Source organism: Tamandua tetradactyla, chromosome 25 (genome assembly GCF_023851605.1).
Source record: "Tamandua tetradactyla isolate mTamTet1 chromosome 25, mTamTet1.pri, whole genome shotgun sequence".
NCBI classification, from domain to species: Eukaryota; Metazoa; Chordata; class Mammalia; order Pilosa; family Myrmecophagidae; genus Tamandua; species Tamandua tetradactyla.
In genome coordinates, this window is record NC_135351.1 from 39,038,899 (window position 1) to 39,058,039 (window position 19,141).

Sequence of the window (19,141 nt, forward strand, 5' to 3'; positions counted from 1 at the left end):
AGTCTTTTCAGGATTCTAGAATTTGGATTAAATTTTTTAGATTTCTTAACTACAGCTTGAGGCTTAGCTTTCTCAGGTTTTCTGGGTACCTTCTCATCCATTTGCTTTCCCGGTCCCAAAGTATTGTTGATGCTGTCATTCTCCCATTCTTTCTATCATAGTGACTTTATATTTTTCAAAGGTGGATTTCCGGGATGAGTTGAAGCTAATAAATAAGTTTAACTGCTGTCTTCAGTGAAAATCTATTTGATTTCTTTTAGATTGTGAAAGAACATTGACCCTGCTTACCACTCCCCCAGACTGGGGTAGTAAAAGCCAAAAGAAATGTATAAAATAAAACACAGACCCCAGAATATTTCTTTGTATGCAACCACACCCTCCACCTTCAATTCCTGACAACCACTGATCTGTTTTCTAATTCCATGTTTTTGTCTTTTCCAGAATGCCTCACAAATGGAATCATATAGTATGTAGCATAGTACACTTGAGATTCTTCCATGTTGTTTTTTATATCAATAGTTCATTCAATTTATTACTGAATAGTATGTTTTATAGTTATAATACAGTATATTTATCCATTCGTTAGTTGAAATACATTTCTGTTGTTTTTGAGTGCTGTTATTTATAGAGACACTATAAACATTTGTGTACAGATTTATGGTGTAAAGTTATGTTTCATTCCTCTTGAATAAATCTGGGAGTGGGATTGCTGGTTTATATGATTTAAATGTTCACTTAACTTCATAAGAAACCACCATACTTTTCCATAATGGCTGTATAAATTTCCATTCCTGTCAGCATAGTATAAGAGTTTCCATTTTCCTATATTCTCAACCCAAACTTGATATGTTCACTTTTCAAACAAAAAGATTATTCTAATAGATGTGTAGTGGGATTTTAATTTGTATTTCCGTAATGACAAATGATATTAAGCAGCTCTTCATGTGCTTATTTGCCACCTGAATATCTTCTTTGCTAAACCGTCAGTTCAAAACTTTTCCCATTTTTTATCGGATTGCTTTTTTTTCCTATTAATAAATTTAAAAAATTCTTTATACATTCTTGATACAATTCCTTTGTCAGATATATGACTTACAAATATTTTTTCCAGTTACCACTGGCCTTTTTATTCTGTTGAGAGTGCTTTTTAATACTTTGGATTAAGTTAAATCCAATTTTTTTCTTTCATGGATCTAGCTTTTGGTGTCATATCTCAGAACTCATTGCCTAACCCAAGGACACAAAGATTTTCCTCTATATTTTGTTCTATAAGTTTCATATTTTGGGGTTTTACATTTAGGCTTATTACCTATTTTAAGTTAATTTTCCTATAAGGTATAATGTATGAGTGGAGATTTGTGTCTTTGCATTTCAATAGCCAATTGTTTTAATACCATTCTTTGGAAAGACTACCCTTCCTCCAATGAATTGCCTTTGTACCTTTGTAAAATACCAACTGACAATATTTGCAGGGGTAGCTATAGGATTGAAGTTTGATGGAGCTGGATCAAGGGGATAAAGCATGAAGTTGGAAAAAGGAGAGTTTGTTAATATGAAAACAGTTTCCCGTGATACAGAATTAATACCTTGTAAAAATTCTGAAAGGTGGTGCTAACATGCAGTCATGGTCACAATAGGCAGAGTTTCAGGTAATGTACCTGGACATCCACTTTGTGGCAGACAGGTGGCCCGGGGTGAAAAAGAATATACACAAACCCATGGGCTATGATAAGTCGTTCAGCTGCTAGAACGGGGGCTTGGAAGGAGATAGATTACAAGATGTGCTGGTTTGAAATTCTGTATGTACCCTAGAAAAGCCATGTTTTAATTCTAATCCCATTTTGTAAAGGCAGCTGTTTCTTCTAATCCCTGTATGCTTGAAATTGTAATTAGATCATCTCCCTGGAGATACAATTTAATCAAGAGTGGTTGTTTAGCTAGATTAGGTGACGACATGTCACCACCCATTTGGGTGGGCATTGATTAGTTTCTAAGTCCTATAAAAGAGGAAACATTTTGGAGAATGAAGGAGATTCAGAGACAGCAGAGAAGAATGACATAGCCACAAGAAGCAGAGAACCTACAAGCCAGCGACCTTTGGAGATGAAGAAGGAAAACGCCTCCTGGGGAGCTTCATGAAATAGGAAGCCAGGAGAGAAAGCTAGTAGATGGCGCCATGCTCGCCATGTGCCCTTCCAGCTGAGAGAGAAATTGACTGTGTTTGCCATGTGCCTTCTCACTTGAGAGAGAAACCCTGAACTTCATTGGCCTTCTTGAACCAAGGTATCGTTCCCTGGATGCCTTTGATTGGACATTTCTATAGGCTTGTTGTAATTGGGACATTTTCTCAGACTTAGAATTGTAAACTAGCAACTTATTAAATTCCCCTTTTTAAAAGCCATTCCATTTCTGGTATATTGCCTTCTGGCAGCTAGCAAATTAGATCAGGGAGAAGGAGGTCTCTGGGTAAAAGTATGTGGACAGACCTATAGGAAAAGGCATGGAGTGTGAATATGTTTATTTAGTGTGTTCACATCCACCAGAAAGCACTCACCACAAAAGAGGTATTAGTCAAACAAGTAGACAAAAGGACCTGGCCAATTGATGCAAGCCAGCCTTGGCAATCAGTCACCCCTGCATAGGCACATTGGGCTCAGGAACTGAATAGCATTATGGCACAAGTGAAAGCAATGCATAGGCCCCACAGTGTGGGTTCCCACCAACAAAGACCAAGAAACTGCTGACCTGAGGGAGTGATGGAATCTTTTGAAGGTTGCAGTTGAGTTTCAGCTTAGAGATGATATTCTGAGAAGATGATGCCCCACACTCCAGAATGCAGTATGCACCCTACATTAATGACTATTATATGGCACTGTGTCCCCAAAGTTAGACTCTGTGAGACAGGGAACCAAGGGGTGGAAGTAAGACTGGCCCCATTTGCCTTCACCCTTAGTGGACTGTTTGGAGAATTTGTACTTCCTGTCCCCTCAATTCCAGGCTCTGATCATCCCTCTGATCTCAGAGCATAGTGCTTCTACGAGGGAGCCCACTATGAGACCCATTAAACTTGAATCTACAACCGCTGTCCACTCACTTAGTGATCCTTGTGCCAATAGATTAATAGGGAACAAAAGAATCACCCTTTTGGACAGTAATAAGCCCTGCTTATCTGGAGGAAATGGCACCAAGTTTACCCAATCGAGCAGGAAAGAATGCATTTCACATTCAGTTGATCCACGGGGTATTTCTTGGACCTCTCCTGTTCAACTGTGATGGTAAATGGAGAAATGTCACTGCTATGGTCTCAGAAGGGCATGGTGACAAAGGGCTCAGATATTCAGGGTTGAGAGTCTGTCACCTCAAAATATAAGCCACCTGGAGCAAGGGTGTTAGCTGAGGGTGAAGGGAATATAGGATGAAAAGTAGAGAGGGGACAGTGAATACCAATGTGGCCTTGAGATGAGCTGTTAGGGTGGCAGAAATAGTTCACTTGCTAACCTTCCTTTTATAAGTTTTTCTAGAATCAGAATCCTGGGGGAATTGTACCCCATGTGGGACAAATGTATTCTCTGAAGCAAATGGATCTGAATAGTGCAAGGGTAGAAGAGTGTGACGGTTGGTGTGAATGCCACCCAGGCCCCCTAGGAGACCCATATACTCATATTTTTATGGGTATGTGCTGGAGTATTGAATGCCGAGGGCTCACAGATGAATCCCTCCCCAGGAATTACCCCTGGGAGAAAGGAGTTATCTCACCCAAGATTACAAGCCAGGCCCAGGAGCAGCCCACAGCCAGTGACTGTTCTCAAGTAGGAGCATACAGGTCCTTGCAGCTACTTAGGGCCAACTTTGAAAAACCATGTCAGCTCCCAAGCTCTTGGGATTGGAGGGGCCTCTGTTGCAACTACTTTTCAGTTCTGCCTCTGCTCAGTTCTAGGCTCTCTTTACCTCTTATGGATGCTGTTCCCAAGAGCAATTACTAGTGAACTTCGTGTACCCAAATCTCTGTCTCAGAGTCTATTTCCTAGGGGAACTGGCCTCAGCCACACCCCCCCCCCAAACTTCTGCTTCCATGAGTTGAGTTAGTGTTTAACCAACCTATTATGCTTCATACTGTCATTTTTATAATTGGGTTAAACATTACATAGACAAATTAATTTTGGTCAAGAAGGCTTTCTCAATCCCATGATGCCAAGTCCTAGCTCAACCCCAGGGGTCAGGTCTCACATTGCCAGGGAGATTTATACCCCTGGGAGTCATGTCCCATGCAGCAGGTTAGGGCAAGGAGTTCCCCTGCCAAGTTGGCTTAGAGAAAGAGGCCACATCTGAGCAACAAAAGAGGTTCTCTGAGGGTGACTCTTAGATATAATTATAAGTAGGCTTAGCTTCTTCTTTGCAGAAATAAGTTTCATAGGAGTGAGCCCCAAGACTGAGGGCTCAGCCCATTGATTTGGTGTCCCCACTACTTATGAGTTAAGAGGAATTCTCCAGATGTGGAGGTTGAATATTTCCTCCTTTATTCCCAGTCCCATAAGGGTAGTTTGTAAATACTAGTATATCTCTAGTTGAAGTCTGATCACTTTTTAAACTTTTAGACAGCTGCTGTATGTGATAATGCTGACTTCCATAGCTTCAGAGCTCTAACTCCAAGTCTCAGGTGTCACATAAACACCGAAAGTTTCTGGGAACAACCAGGTGATATACAAACAGCTTAGTATCTCAAAATTTAGAAATAACCATTACAACTCCTGAATATATGTGACTGCTGTAAGACCTTACCATCTAGGATCCTTTACAATAGGCCCCAACCTGATAATCCATGCTGTTGACTTCAATTCTCTGAGTTCGTACATGATAGTTAGTTCATATGAGTGAAGCATGATATTATTTGTCTTTTTGTTTCTGCCATTTCATTCAACATACTGTTTTTAAGGTTCATTCACCTAGTTGCATGCCTCACAACTTCATTCCTTCTTGCGGCCTCTCAGTAGTCCATTGTATATATATACACCACAATTCCCCCTTGCTTTCCTCGTTCTTTGTGCCCTTAAGCCACCTGTATCCATTACAAATCATAAATGCTGCCACAATAAACATCAGTGCTACCACAAGATCTTGAGGCTTCTTCCATATATTTTCTTCTAGGAGTTTTATGGTTCTGTTTCTTATATTTAGTTCTCTGATTCACTTTGAGACAATTTTTCTATAATGTGTGAGAAAGAGGTCCTCTTTCATTCTTTTGCTTATGGATATACAGTTCTCCCAGCACCATTAGTTAAAAAGATTGCTCTGTCCCAGTTGAGTTGACTTGGAGGCCTTGTCAAATATCAATTGGCCATGACGTGAATGTCCATTTCTGAACTCTCAAGTTGATTCCATTGGTCGATATATCTATCTTTATGCCAGTAACATAATGTTTTGCGCACCGCAGGTTTATTAGAGGATGCTGTAATGTCAGGAAGAGTGAGTCTTGTAACTTTATCCTTCTTTTTAAAAATGTTTTTGGTTATTCAGGGCTCCTTGTCCTTCCAAATAAATTTGATAATTGGCTTTTCCATTTCTTAAAGTAGGCTGATTTGAATTTTGATTGGGACTATGTTGAATATGTAAATAAATTCGGTAGAATTAACATCTTAACAATATTTAGGCTTCTGATCCATGAACATGGAATGTCCTTCCATTTATACAGGTCACCTTTGATTTCTTTTAGCAATATTTTGTAATTTTCTGTATACATTTCTTTTATATCCTTGGTTAAATTTATTCCTAGATATTTGATTCTTTTAGTTGCTATTGTAAATAGATTTTTTTCTTGATTTCCTCTTCAGATCACCGATTACTAGTGTATAGAAATACTAGTGATTTTTGCATGCTGATCTTATATCTCACCAGTTTGCTAAGCTTGTTTATTAGCTCTTTTAACTTTGTTGTAGATTTATTGGATCTTTCTATATTTAGGATAATGTCACCTGCAAATAGTGAAGTTTTACTTTTTCTTTTCCAATGTGAATGCCTTTTATTTATTTTTCTTGCCTAACCACTCTGGCTTGAATTCTAGCACAATGTTGAGTAACAGAGGTTATAGCGGGAATTTTTGTCATGTTCCAGATCTTAGAGGGAAGGCTTTCAGTCTCTCACCATTGAGTTGGTGTTATTATTTCCTTCTTATAAAGGGAGGATCTGGGACTTACGAGATTAAGCCAAAGAATGCACATTAAGTGGTAGAACTCAGTCCCAAGCAATACCTGTTCACACCAACATGTGTGCACCATTTTTTTTCACCAGGCACCAACCACAGGGAACCCATTTTTTTTCTGGCAGAAAAAGAAGTTTTCAATTAAAAAAATTGGAGTAAATAAGAAGCTATGGTAAAGTCTAGCTTGAAACATCTAACTAACTTTATAAGCAGAATGAAGAGTCATAAATACAATTTATGCATTCTAAAACAATGTATACATTATAGAATAACGCAGTAAGTTATTGTACTTAACCTAGTAAGGATAATAAAAGTTACTTAGATAGTGTGGATCCATTAAGGACATATCCTGAATTAAATCTTACCATACAATAGATTTGGGTACTGTCAGGAGTATACATATCATTTAACAATGGCTTACTGGAAAATTATTGACCCAAAATAAAATTGATGCAAATATAGAGTGACACACATTCAATTAGTAATGATGTACTTAACTAAAAGCCATTTATAATTAATCATAGCATACTCAACAATACAATTCTGATCATTAAAAAGCCAAATAACGGTGACTGAAAACAATTATCACTGCAAGACAGTACAGATTCTTCAGCAGTAACAAAATGGCCTGCCTGATATGGCAAGAATTCCAATTCTTTGCTTCTGGGACTACAAGTATGTGCTTTTAAACACAGCACAGAAGCCAGCACTCTTAGTAGAATACAGAATTTGAGTCCTAGAGAATGCTAGTAAATTTCCAATAACTCTTAGTAATGCACTAAGATTGAATTAGGGTGTAGATTCTCAGATGTGACACCAAAAGCATGAGCAGCAAATGTAAATTGGACTTCAATAAAATTAAAAACTTTTGTGCATCAAAGTACATTGCCAAGAAAGTGAAAAGACAACATATGGATTGGAAGAAAATATTTGGAAATCATATATCTGAAAGAGTTTAATATCCAGAATATATAAAGAGCTACTACAACTCAACAACAAAGATAAACAATCCAATTAAACGTGCAAAGGGCTTGAATAGATATTTTCTGAAGAAGATATACAAATGGCCAATAAGCACATGAAAAGAAGCTTAGCATCATTAGCCATTAGGGAAATGCAAATCAAAACCACAATAAGAAGTTCTAATAATGGATGATAGTGAGGTAATGTAACATTGTGAATGTGATTAATCCCATAATGCTTGGGAGGGGTTGGGATGGGAAGATTTATGTTGTTTATATCTTGCTGCAACTAAAAATAAAGAAAGATAATTGGAATATAGAATGCAAGCTTTATATGAACATTAAATTTCTTGAGCTTGATAACTGTACTTATGGTGATTATACAAATGAATATCCTTGTTCATAGGTAAGGTACATGGGATTATTATGTGTTCAAGGAGTATAGATGTATGCAACCTGCTCTCAAATGTTCAGAAAACTATACATGACAGATAGATAAATGGATGGAAGAAAGGAAGGAAAGAAGGAAGGAAGGAAGGATGGATGGATGGATGGATGGATGGATGGATGGATGGATGGATGGATGGATGGGTGGGTATCTAGCTAGATAGCTAGATAGAATTATATAAAAGTGGCAAAATGTTATAATTAGTGGATCTGGGTATCTGGGGGAGGTGAGGGTATGTCAGAGATCTCTGTATGGGGTTTGCATTACTTTTGCAACTGTCTTCAAAGTTTGAAATTATTTCAAAATAAAGAGTAAAAAAAAAAAAAAACCCAAAACATAATGAGATAACCCTTTACACCCACTAGGATTGCTATTATATCAGAAATTAACAAGTGTTCATGAGGATTTGGAAAAATAGGAACTCTTATACTTTTCTGGTGGAAATGTAAAATAGTACAGGCTGTGCTGGTTTGAAAAGATTTATGTACCCTAAGAAAGTCATGTTTTAATCCTAATCAATCTTATGGGAGCAACCTTTCTTCTAATTCCTATTTAGTACTATAAATTGGAACTTGATTAGGTTATCTCCATGGAGATGTGACTTACCCAATTGTGGGTATTAAATTTTGAATAGAGGGAGATGTGACTCTATTCAAGGTGGGTGGGTCTTGATTACTTTACTGGAATCCTTTAAAAGAGGAAGCATTCTGGAGAAATCTTGAGAATGACAACAGCAGCAGAGACATGAAAACTACAGTCCATCAGCCAGCGACCTTTGGAGTTGAAGGAGAATGCCTCTGGGGGACCTTCATGAAGCAAGAAGAGGAAGAGGAAGAGAGGAAGCTAGAAGACATCGCCATGTTCACCATGTGCCTTTCCAGTTTACAGAGAAATCCTGAACTTCATCAGCTTTCTTGAACCAAGGTGTCTTTCCCTGGATGCCTTAGATTGGACATTTCTATAGCCTTGCTTTAATTGGGACATTTTCTCTGCCTCAGAACTGTCAACTAGCAACTTATTAAATTCCCCTTTACAAGAGCCATTCCATTTCTGGTATATTGCATTCTGGCAGCTAGCAAACTAGAATACAGGCCCTATGGAATATGGTTTGGTGACTTCTCGAAAAGGTAAGCATAGAATTACCACACAACCTAGCAATGCCATTTCTAAGTACATAGTCCAAAGATTTGAAATAAGGACCCAAACAGGTATTTGTCACCAATGTTCATAGCAGCATTATTCACCGTAGCTTAAAGGTGGATGCAACTCAAGCATCCAACCACAGATGAATAGATAAAGAAAATGTAGTGTATCCACATAATGGAACATTACTAAGCTGTAAAAAGGAATGATGTTTTGATACATGCTATGACATTGATGAACCTTGAAGATAACACGTTGAGTGAAATAAGGTAAACACAAAAGGACAGCTATTGTTTGATTCCACTTATATAAAATACCTAGAGTAAATAAATACATAGAGCCAGCAAGTGAATTGAAGATTATTAGGAGCTGAGGCAGATGAAAATGGGGAGTTAATGATCGATGAGTATAGAATTTCTATTTGGGAAGATGAAATGGTAATGGATGTTGTTGGTAGACCAATATTAAGAATATAATTAATACCACTGAATTGCACACATGATAGTGGTTAAAATAGAAAAGTTCATGTTGTGTATATTAGCACAATTAAAAAAAAGGACTCACTAAGGAATTTCTTTGGAAGTCATGTGTAATTATGAAAGCTGATGGAAATGTGCAGCATTTGCCTAAGAAGGAAAAAAGGACTTGAATTCTTGGATCTGTGTTTCCCACTTAGAACAATCCGTGTTGGAATGTGAATTACATTTTGAGAGCCCCTGGCAAGAAGATTGTGTCTTCTCTAGGAAAGTGACCTGCCCTGGATTCACACCCCTCCTCTATCCCATTCCCCATTTGTCTTGGTCTTCTAGGGCTGCCATGACAATGGACCATAAGCTGGATGCTCAAGACAGCAGAAATGAATTCTCCAACAGTTCTGGAGGTTCTGAATGAAGGTGCCAGCAGAGCCATGTGCCCTCTGATGTCTTTAGGGGAGGAGCCTGTCTTGATTCTTCCAGTGACTGATGGCCCCAGGAGTTTCTCCGGCTGGTAGCAGCATCACTTTCATCTCTACCTCCATCTGCACATGCCTTCTCTCTGTGTGGGTCTCCTTTCCCCTGCTTTTAAGCACAAAAGTCACATTGGATTAGGATCCACCCTAATACAGTTTGGCCTCATCTAACTATTCACCTCTTCAAAGACCCTATTTCCAATTAAGGTCACATTCACAGGACTGGGGATAGGACTCAAACATGTCTTTTGAGGGCATAATTCAACTCATAACTGGCATGAGTTCATGAAGGGAAGAAAGTAGGAGATTAGGGTACAGGTTATAGTTCAGTTTGACTGATTTCATGATTTTCAAAGATGGTAGGTCAGGAATCTGGAAGATAGTGGGGCCAATCTATGGAAGGTGGAAAAAGGCAGGGTGAAGACTTTATTCTCCATTTACTACACCAGAGATGACACTGAAGTTTTTTGAGCAGCGGTGTAGCATTATTTAAGCTAGATTTTCAGAAAATTAACCAGGCTTTGAAGTGAGGTCTAGCCTCCAAACTGCATCCCCGACTTTAAGGCAATGCACATTCTACTGTAAGAAGTCTGTATTTCCACCAAGAGCTCGCCCTTAGAGATTCTGGCACAGGGAGACTGGGGAATCTGAGAACTACATACTAAGAAATAGTGGGGAACAGCAGAAGCCTTAAGTTGAAGCCAGTGAGGATTCCCTTTGCTTAGGGTCTCAGGGCAGGAAAAGGAGCCAGCACAGGAGTTAGAGAAGGAAGAAATAGCACTGGGGGAGGAATGGAATGTCAGCTCTACATCCTGTCCCTGGATACAGGAAAGGGTCTGAGCTTGTGTTCTGTTCTGTCCCTTTCCAGCCTTCTTTCCTGCACAGGAATATTTGGGTTTCCTGGATGGGATTTGAGGTCCTCTGACTCCATCCTCTCTCAGAGCCCCCCTGTGAAGGGGAGTGTATCCAGGAGCTCAGCAGTGTTCCCTGAAATCCCTAAGAGAGCTTTAGGGGTGCGTGGTGGGGTTGGACTTGAGATGTCCTCTGCCCACTCTCTGGCCTCCTGTTCAGATCCCCCACCTCCACCCCCATGCTTGGACCCAGTGGCCATTCTGCTTCTGGGCTTGCATCTGGTTCAAGGTAGAGTGAATGGAGATTGGTTTTTTCCTGTAAATGTTTACTTAGTGCTTTCTGGGTGTTAGACATACAACCTCGTACTGTCCCCTCCTAGCTCTGAAGTCCCAGATCAGAACCCCAGCACCAAGCTGCTTCAATTGTGCCTCTTTTGAACTCAGCCTTATACCATCACTCCCTGCCCAAGCAACTTCCTGCATGACCTGCCCCCTGCTTGCTTGCTTGTACCCACCTAGATCTTAGGCCAGCACCCAGGTCTCTTAGACTCCCTGGTTGGGGCACAATCATAACATGGCCTTGGCACTAATGCTAAGTGCTATCAAGAGCTAGGGACAATGAGAGCTGGGATCAGGGTGCTGTGTTGACAATTGGAGGTCACTGGTTTCCTCAGTCCAGAGAGAGCAACTTTAATAAGGGCAAAAGCAGAAGCCAGGTTACAAGTAGTAAAATAGATGGTAGATGGTGAGGAAGAAAAGTGACAAATTTAAAGGACCCTGAAGAAATGTATCAAGAAAAAAGGGCAAACAGGAGCTCAAGCAAGCAAAGCAGTAGGATCAAAGGAAGGACTTGTGAGTAAGCTGGGGATTTATCAGAAAAAAGAAAAAGAAAAATGCTCCAACAGCAGCATAATAGAAAAGAAATTCTGTGCCACTCCCAGGGACAGTAGCATTTTGGAAAGAGACTTTTCCAGCCTGCAGACAATTTTCATTTTGCCTGGATGGTGTTTTAAAAACATTTCAATGATGTCTCATTTTTTTAAATGGGAAATTTCATTTTTTAAAAATCCAGATTTCCATGTTCACTTCAAAAATGATAAGATCTAGCAAAATGGAGATCTCCTTCCCACATGCAGCTGCGTTCCCCTTTGGGAGGGGGTCACCCACGCTTCACTCATTTGCAGGACTTGCTGGTCTTTATAGGAGTCTGCAAACTCAATTTTAAAGCAATCTACACCGTTGGAATTTCAGGCATAAATCGTGTTGGTAGAGGAGATATTTCCAGGGAGAAAGCCTCCTGAGTACCTCTCAAAATTTCCAATGCTGCTGGACCCTTACCTTGCCTAGGTAAAAGATTGTCCTCTGTTTGTCCTGGGAAAATATCTCTGCCAGGGATATCATGAGTGAGTCAGGCTCAACAGAGACCAAAACAGTCTGTTCATGTTCTGTGAGGTGAACTGAAAAAAGTATCAGTGAGCTACTCGAGCTGAAAAGTAGCAGTCCTTTGGGATTCCTCGAAGCAACCGCTGCATAGTGTTCCCTGGCTGCTGGGTTCACAGACTCATCTAGATCAGTGGTTCTCAATCTCAGTAGCACCAGGGACCTTTATGGCCATGTCACAGAGATTCTGATTTCATGGGAAATCACTGCATTTGAAAGCTTGGCAGGTGATTATATGTGTAGCCCCACTGACTGCCACTGCTATGCTTTGTGGCATTAACCCCTTCCACTCCAGCCTTTGTAGATCCCCTAGACAAGAACTTGGATGTTTGGGCTAGAAATTTTATCTCTTGGCCCCAGTGGGATTACCAGAGCTGCCTCTTTGCCTGCTCTTTGCAAATAGCATTTAACCCCACATGACGGAGATCTTGAAATATCTCAGCTGACAATACTGATCACCTGGCACAGACTCAGTAAAGGATAATGTAGCTTCTTTTGACTAGAGCTCCAACAAAATCTCAGGTAAAAGAAGGTGCTTCTGAAAACCCAATGAAACAAATCTAAAAAGGGAAGGCTGAAAGCTGGGTAGGATGACCAGTTGTCCTCAGTGGACTGGGTCTCAGATTTTACTTTTTTGATTAGTTGTTTTGGGGCAGAAAAGAAGAAGCACTACAACTGGTGATTCATAAGTTTATTGGGTTTGGAATGGAGAGAAGATTATAAAAACTAAATAGTGGATATCATCTTATTAGGGTTCTCTGTACTTTTCCAGATTTTGCTGCCATTTTTCTTCACCTCTGTGCTGGTTTGAAAGGATGTATGTACCTTGGAAAAGCCATATTTTAATCAAAATCCCATTTCACAAAGGTAGAATAATCCCTATTCAATATTTTATGTTTGAAACTAATCAGATCATCTCCCTGGAGACGTGATGTAATCGAGAGTGGTTGTTAAACTGGATTAGGTGATGACATGTCTCCACCCATTTGGGTGGGTCTTGATTAGTTTCTGAAGTCCTATAAAAGAGGAAACATTTTGGAGAGATATTAAGAGAGAGCAGAGCAGAACAACATAGCTGCGAGAAGCAGAGTTCACCAGCCACCAACCTTTGGAGATGAAGAAGGAAAATGCCTCCCGGGGAGCTTCATGAAACAGGAAGCCAGGAGAAGAAGCTAGCAGATGACGCTGTGTTTGCCATGTGCCGTTCCATTTGAGAGAGGAACCCTGATCGTGTTCGCCGTGTGCCTTTCCAGATGAGAGAGAAACTCTGTGTTCACCATGTGCCCTTCCACTTGAGAGAGAAATCATGAACTTCATCGGCCTTCTTGAACCGAGGTATCTTTTTCTGGATGCCTTAGATTGGACATTTCCATAGACTTGTTTTAATTGGGACATTTTCTCGGCCTTACAATTATAAACTAGCAACTTATTAAATTCCCCTTTTTAAAAGCCATTCCATTCCCAGTATATTGCATTCCGGCAGCTAGCAAACTAGAACAACCACCATATGTAACAGCTTTGTTCAAGAGAACTTTCTGGGATGATGGAAATGTTCTGTGCTATCCAATACAGTAGCCATTAACCACTTGTGGTAACTGAGCACTTGAAATATGCCTAGAGCAACTGAGGATCTGTATTTTTAATATTGTCTCATTTCAATTAATTTATATTTAAAGTTAAATATTTACATGTGGCTAGTGGTTGTTGTCTTGGACAAAGCAAATCTATAGGGCTATTATCCTTGCAGACATAATTTGGGGTGAGTCCTTTCCCACGTCTCCTTCATAGAGAAACTCACAGCTTTAGGAGGGAGCAGCCCTATGTATTGGATACAGCAGATTTGACTGGGGATGATTATCCAAACTGGGTCAATTCAATTCTCTTTTCTATGAATGAGTAACTGAGACACAGAAAGACTGCATCCATTTGATAAGGGGAAACTGAACAAGTAGTGCTGGCATCAGAGATCGTGCCATAGAAAGCCAAAGTCATGTGCTACCTGAAGTTGAGTGGGAAGTGGAGACTGGAAAACATGTAGTCAAAGAAGGACAACAGAGAGGGAGAGAGAAGAACTCATATAGTCTCATGGGAGATGGACATAATACCTTAACCCTGAATGACCCATTCTAAGTCCAAGGCCATGTGCACATATTTTATTTTATATTCTTGGAAGTCCATAATAATACCTATTGTAATCTTAAAAGACCTTAGTTACTGGAACTAGTTTAATGTGTTTCTATTTTTGGCAACCAAAGAGTTTTGTTGTAGACATTGTTTCTGATTTGGGGGTTAGAAAAATAAATAAATAATAAAGAAGATATGAAGTGTGGAACACTGAGTTATGCACCCCAGAAAAAAACATGGTCTTAATTTTAACCCACAATCCTCTGGGTGTGGACCCATTATAAATAAGACCCATTATAAATAACATTTGAAGATGTTATTTTTAGTTAAGGTGTGGCCCACTGAATCAGGATGGGTTTTAGTTCTATAAATGGAGGAGCCAGAAACCAGGAGAGAAAAGAGAGAACATTACCATGAAATGGGAAAGCCAATGAATTCAAGCATTGCTGGCCAGCCAGAAAACAGTATACTAACTCTGGGAAGAAGCAAGTTTTCTAGCCTCTGAAACCATGAGACAATAAATTCCTGTTGTGAATAAACTGGAGGATTTGTCAGGTTTGTAGAAAAACCCATTGTGTAGTATTTGTCATAGCAGCTTGGAAACTATGAAGAAGGAAAAAAAAAACATAAAGAAAACACCTTAATGTAAATTTTAGAAACAGTGGTGATAAATATTGTCTATTAAGACATTTTGGAAGAATACTCTTCTTCAGTTGACAAAGAGTGTTTTTCCTTGAGAAGGGAAAGTTATTCTCTTTGACCAAGATTTGAGGTCTGGCACAAACGGTTTTTAGTTAATGATTGTTGGATGATAATAGAATAAATCAACCAATTAATAAAGCAGAAATAGGGAAATGAAACCCTTTCCAAGAGCAGTCAGAGCAACCCTTTTGTTCGATAGCTCCTCCATCCAAATCATTTTATCAAAACTAAATAGTGGATATCATCTTATTAGGGTTTTCTGTACTTTTCCAGATTTTGCTGCCTTTTTTTTCACCATTGTGCTGGTTTGAAAGGATGTATGTACCCTAGAAAATGTATGTGGTAGATTAAATCATGTACCTAACATGGACATGATCTTAATCTTAATCTGCATTCCTATGAATGTGAACCCATTGTAAATAGGACCTCTTGAAGATGTTATTTTTAATTAAGGTGTGGCCAAGTGAATGAGGATGAGTCTTAATCCCTAACACTACAAGCCATAAAAAGAGAAGAAACCTGAAGCCAGAAGTCAGATAAGGCCACATGCAAAGGAGCCAGCGGTCAGCAGAACCCAGAAGAGCTAAGGAAAGGAGAGGACATCACCACGTGAAAGAAGTAGAGATACAAGCCAAGGAACCCCAAAGATTGCTGGCAGCCAACGTAAGAATGCTACAGTCTTCAGGGAAAAAGCAAACCTTACTGATATCTTGATTTTGGACTTCCAGCCTCAAAACCATGAGTCAATAAATTCCTCTTGTTAAGCCCAAACCAGTTTATGGTATTTATTTTAGCAGCTCTGGCAAACTAGGACTTCATCATTTAGTCTTGTATTTACTGTTTCTCAATTTTTCTACTGAGATATAATTTACATACCATAAATTCACCATTTTACGGTGTATAATTCAGCATTTAGTCACAAGATTGTGCAACTGTCAGCACTATCTAATTCCAGAACATTTTTCATCACTCCCCAAAGAAACCCTATCCCTATGCCCCCACTCCCAATGCATACCCAGTCTTAGTTTTGCCTAAGCTACAGATGGAAAGTGACTTCTGATTCTTACAATGCCTTCAGTGGTAGTGATTCTTTGGTGTTCCATACAATTCAGTTATTGCATCTGCCTCTGACTTAGACCTGTGACCTTCCAGTCACAGAGCCTCTGTATCTGTGAAATGTCTGTCTTGCCATGGAGAACTTAGAGAGAATCAAATAAAACAAACACTGAGAGCATTTTGAAAAAGAAAAAAAATACACAAATATCAACCATGGTTTTGGAGGCTTGAAGGCTCGCTTCCTCCTGGGTTCAGTAGCATTCTGGGGTTAGCGTACCACAATCCTTGGGTTTCCTTGGCTTTTATCTCTATCTCATGTCACATGGCAATATCCTTTCCTTTCTCTTCTTGGTTCCTGCTGACTTCTGGCTTCTCTCTGTGGTCTTCTCTTCTTGGCTTCCAGTTCTTTGTCTTGATAAGGGATCTAGTAATCCAACCTTTTTCAGTTGGGCTCCACCTGAATTTAAAATAACATCTTCAGGAACTCCTGTTTACAATAGGTTCATACCCACAGGAATGTGGAGTAAGATTTAGGAAATGTCTATATTAGGGTAAAAAATTCAATCTCCCCTCTGGCTCTGGCAGCCAATAATACACAGTCTATCTCTATGGGTTTGTGTACATTAGAGATAGAATCATACCATATCTGGTCATTATCTGGCCTTTTCAATGTATATCTACTACATTGTATGGATATACCACATTCACCATGTTTGTCCATTGTTTATCCATGGTTTATCCACACCACCATATTTATCCATTCATCAGTTAAGGTATACTTCAGTTTACATTTTCCATAAATAAGGCTGTTATGAACATTTGTGTACTAGTTTTTGAGTGAAAATACATTTTCAGTAATCCTGGTTATATACATAGGAGTGTAATTGCTGGGTCATATGATGACTCTATGCTTAACTATTTGAGGAACCGCCAACTTGTTTTTCACAGAGGCTGTGCTATTTTATGTTCCTGCTAGCAATGTATGCGTCCCACTGTCTCCACATCATTAGCAAAACTTGTTATTTTCTCTTTTTTATTATTTTAGCCATCCTAGTGAGTTGGAAGTACTCATTCATCCTAATAACTAATGACATTGAGCATCTTTACATGTGCTTGTTGGCCATTTGTCTAACTTCTTTGGAGAAATATCTATTCAAAAAGTCTTTTTTTCCACATTTAAAAAATTGGGTTATTTGTCTTTTTATTGTTGAGCTGTAAGAGTTCTTTACATATTCTGATACTAGATCCTTCTCATATATGATTTGAAAAGATGTTTTCCCAGTCTGTGGGTTGTCTTTTCACTTTCTTGATGGTATCCTTTGAAGCCCAAATATTTTTAATTTTCATGAAGTCCAATTTATCTACTTTGTCTTTTGTTGCTTGTGCTTTTTGTGTCAAATCTAAGAAAACATGTAACTCAAGTTTACAAAGACATAAGCCTTTGGCTTCCTCTAAGAGTTTTATCATTTTAGCATTTATGTTTAGGTCTTTGATCCACTTTGAATTAATTTTTTGTATATTGTGTGATGTTGAGTACAAATTCATTTTTTTGTTGCTGGATATCCAATTGTCTCAGCAGTATTTGTTAAAAAGATTATTCTTTCTCCAACTGAATGGCCTTGGCACTCTTGTTGAAAATCAGTTGATGATAGACGTATGGTTTTTATTACCGGACTCTCAATTCTATTCTGTTGAACTATATGTCAATCCTTATGCCAATACCACATTGCCTTGATTAGTGTAACGTTGCAGTAAGCTTTGAAATCAGGAAGTGTGAGTTCTTCACCTTTGCTCTTTTTAAAGACTGTTTTGGCTATTTGGGGTCCCTTGCAATTCTATATGAATTTGAGGATGAGTTTTTCATTTCTGCAATAAAGACAGTTGGAATTTTGATAGGGATTGCACTGAATCTGTAGATCATTTGGGGGGTTACTGACATCTTAACAATAAGTCTTCCAATTCATGAGAACAGATGTATTTCCATTTGTTTAGGTCTCTATTTTTACAACCATATTTTGTAGGATCCAGTGTAGAAGTCTTAACACTTCTTTAGTTAAATTTATTCTCAAGTATTTTGTTTTTTTTTTGATGCTATTGTAAATAGAATTGATTTCATTTTGGGGTTGTTTGCTGTATTGATCCTGTATCTAGGAATCTTGCTGAACTTGTTTATTAGCTCCAATAGCTTTTTTTGTGGATTCTTTACAGTGTTCTATCCATATCATGCCATATGTAAATAGAGATAATTATACTTCTTCCTTTCCAATCTGGATGCCTTCTATTTTACTGCCAGGTTACATGCTGAATAAAAGTAGCAAGAGCAGGCATCTGTGTGTTTTTCCTGGTCTTTGGGAAAAAACTTTTAATCGCTCACCATTAAAAATGATTTAGCACTGCGTTTTTCATAGATGCCATTTATTGGGTTGAGGAAGTTCCCTTTTACCCTAGTTTGCTGAGTGTTTTGTTTCTTTTTTAAATCATGATTGGATATTGTCAAATGCTTTTCCTGCATCAATTGAGATGACTGTCTTTTTTCTCATTTATTTATTCTATTATTGTGGTGTATATATTGAGTTTTGCATCTTGTACCAACCTTGGATTCCTGGAATGTATCCACTTAGTTATGGTGTATACCCTTTTTCATATTTCTTGAGAGCACAGATTTTACTTTTACTTCTTTTTTTATCGCCCAAATCACTTATAAATATTCCTGTGTGAATACCACTGTACATGTCTTTTGTTTGAAAATAAGTACCCTTTTTGTTGAGTCTATACGCAGGATGGAATTGCTACCCTAGAAAGTCTTTATAAGGATTTTCCCTAATCATAACAATAGAGACAATTATATATTTTAAATGAATAATTCAGCTTTCCATGGGTCTTTAAGTATCATGATTATTATTTTTCTTATTCCCGGAGCATGTAATTTCCTAAGTAAAACTATTTTAATCTAATTTTATGTCTTATTCTTTGTCTATAACTGTACTGTCTGATATGGTCACAACTAGTAGTATAAAGCTATTGAGCACTTGGAATGTGTTGTAAGTGTAAAATACACACCAGACTTTTGTACCAGGTGGTACAAAACAAAGAATATAAAATATCTCAATAATGATTTTATTTTATTTTTATTTTTATTATTTTTAGGTGCATGGTCCGGGAATTGAACCAAGGTCTCCCGCATGGAAGGCGAGCATTCTACCATTAAACTACCTGTGTACCCCTCGAAAATAATTTTTAAATATTCATCACATGTTGAAATGATAATGT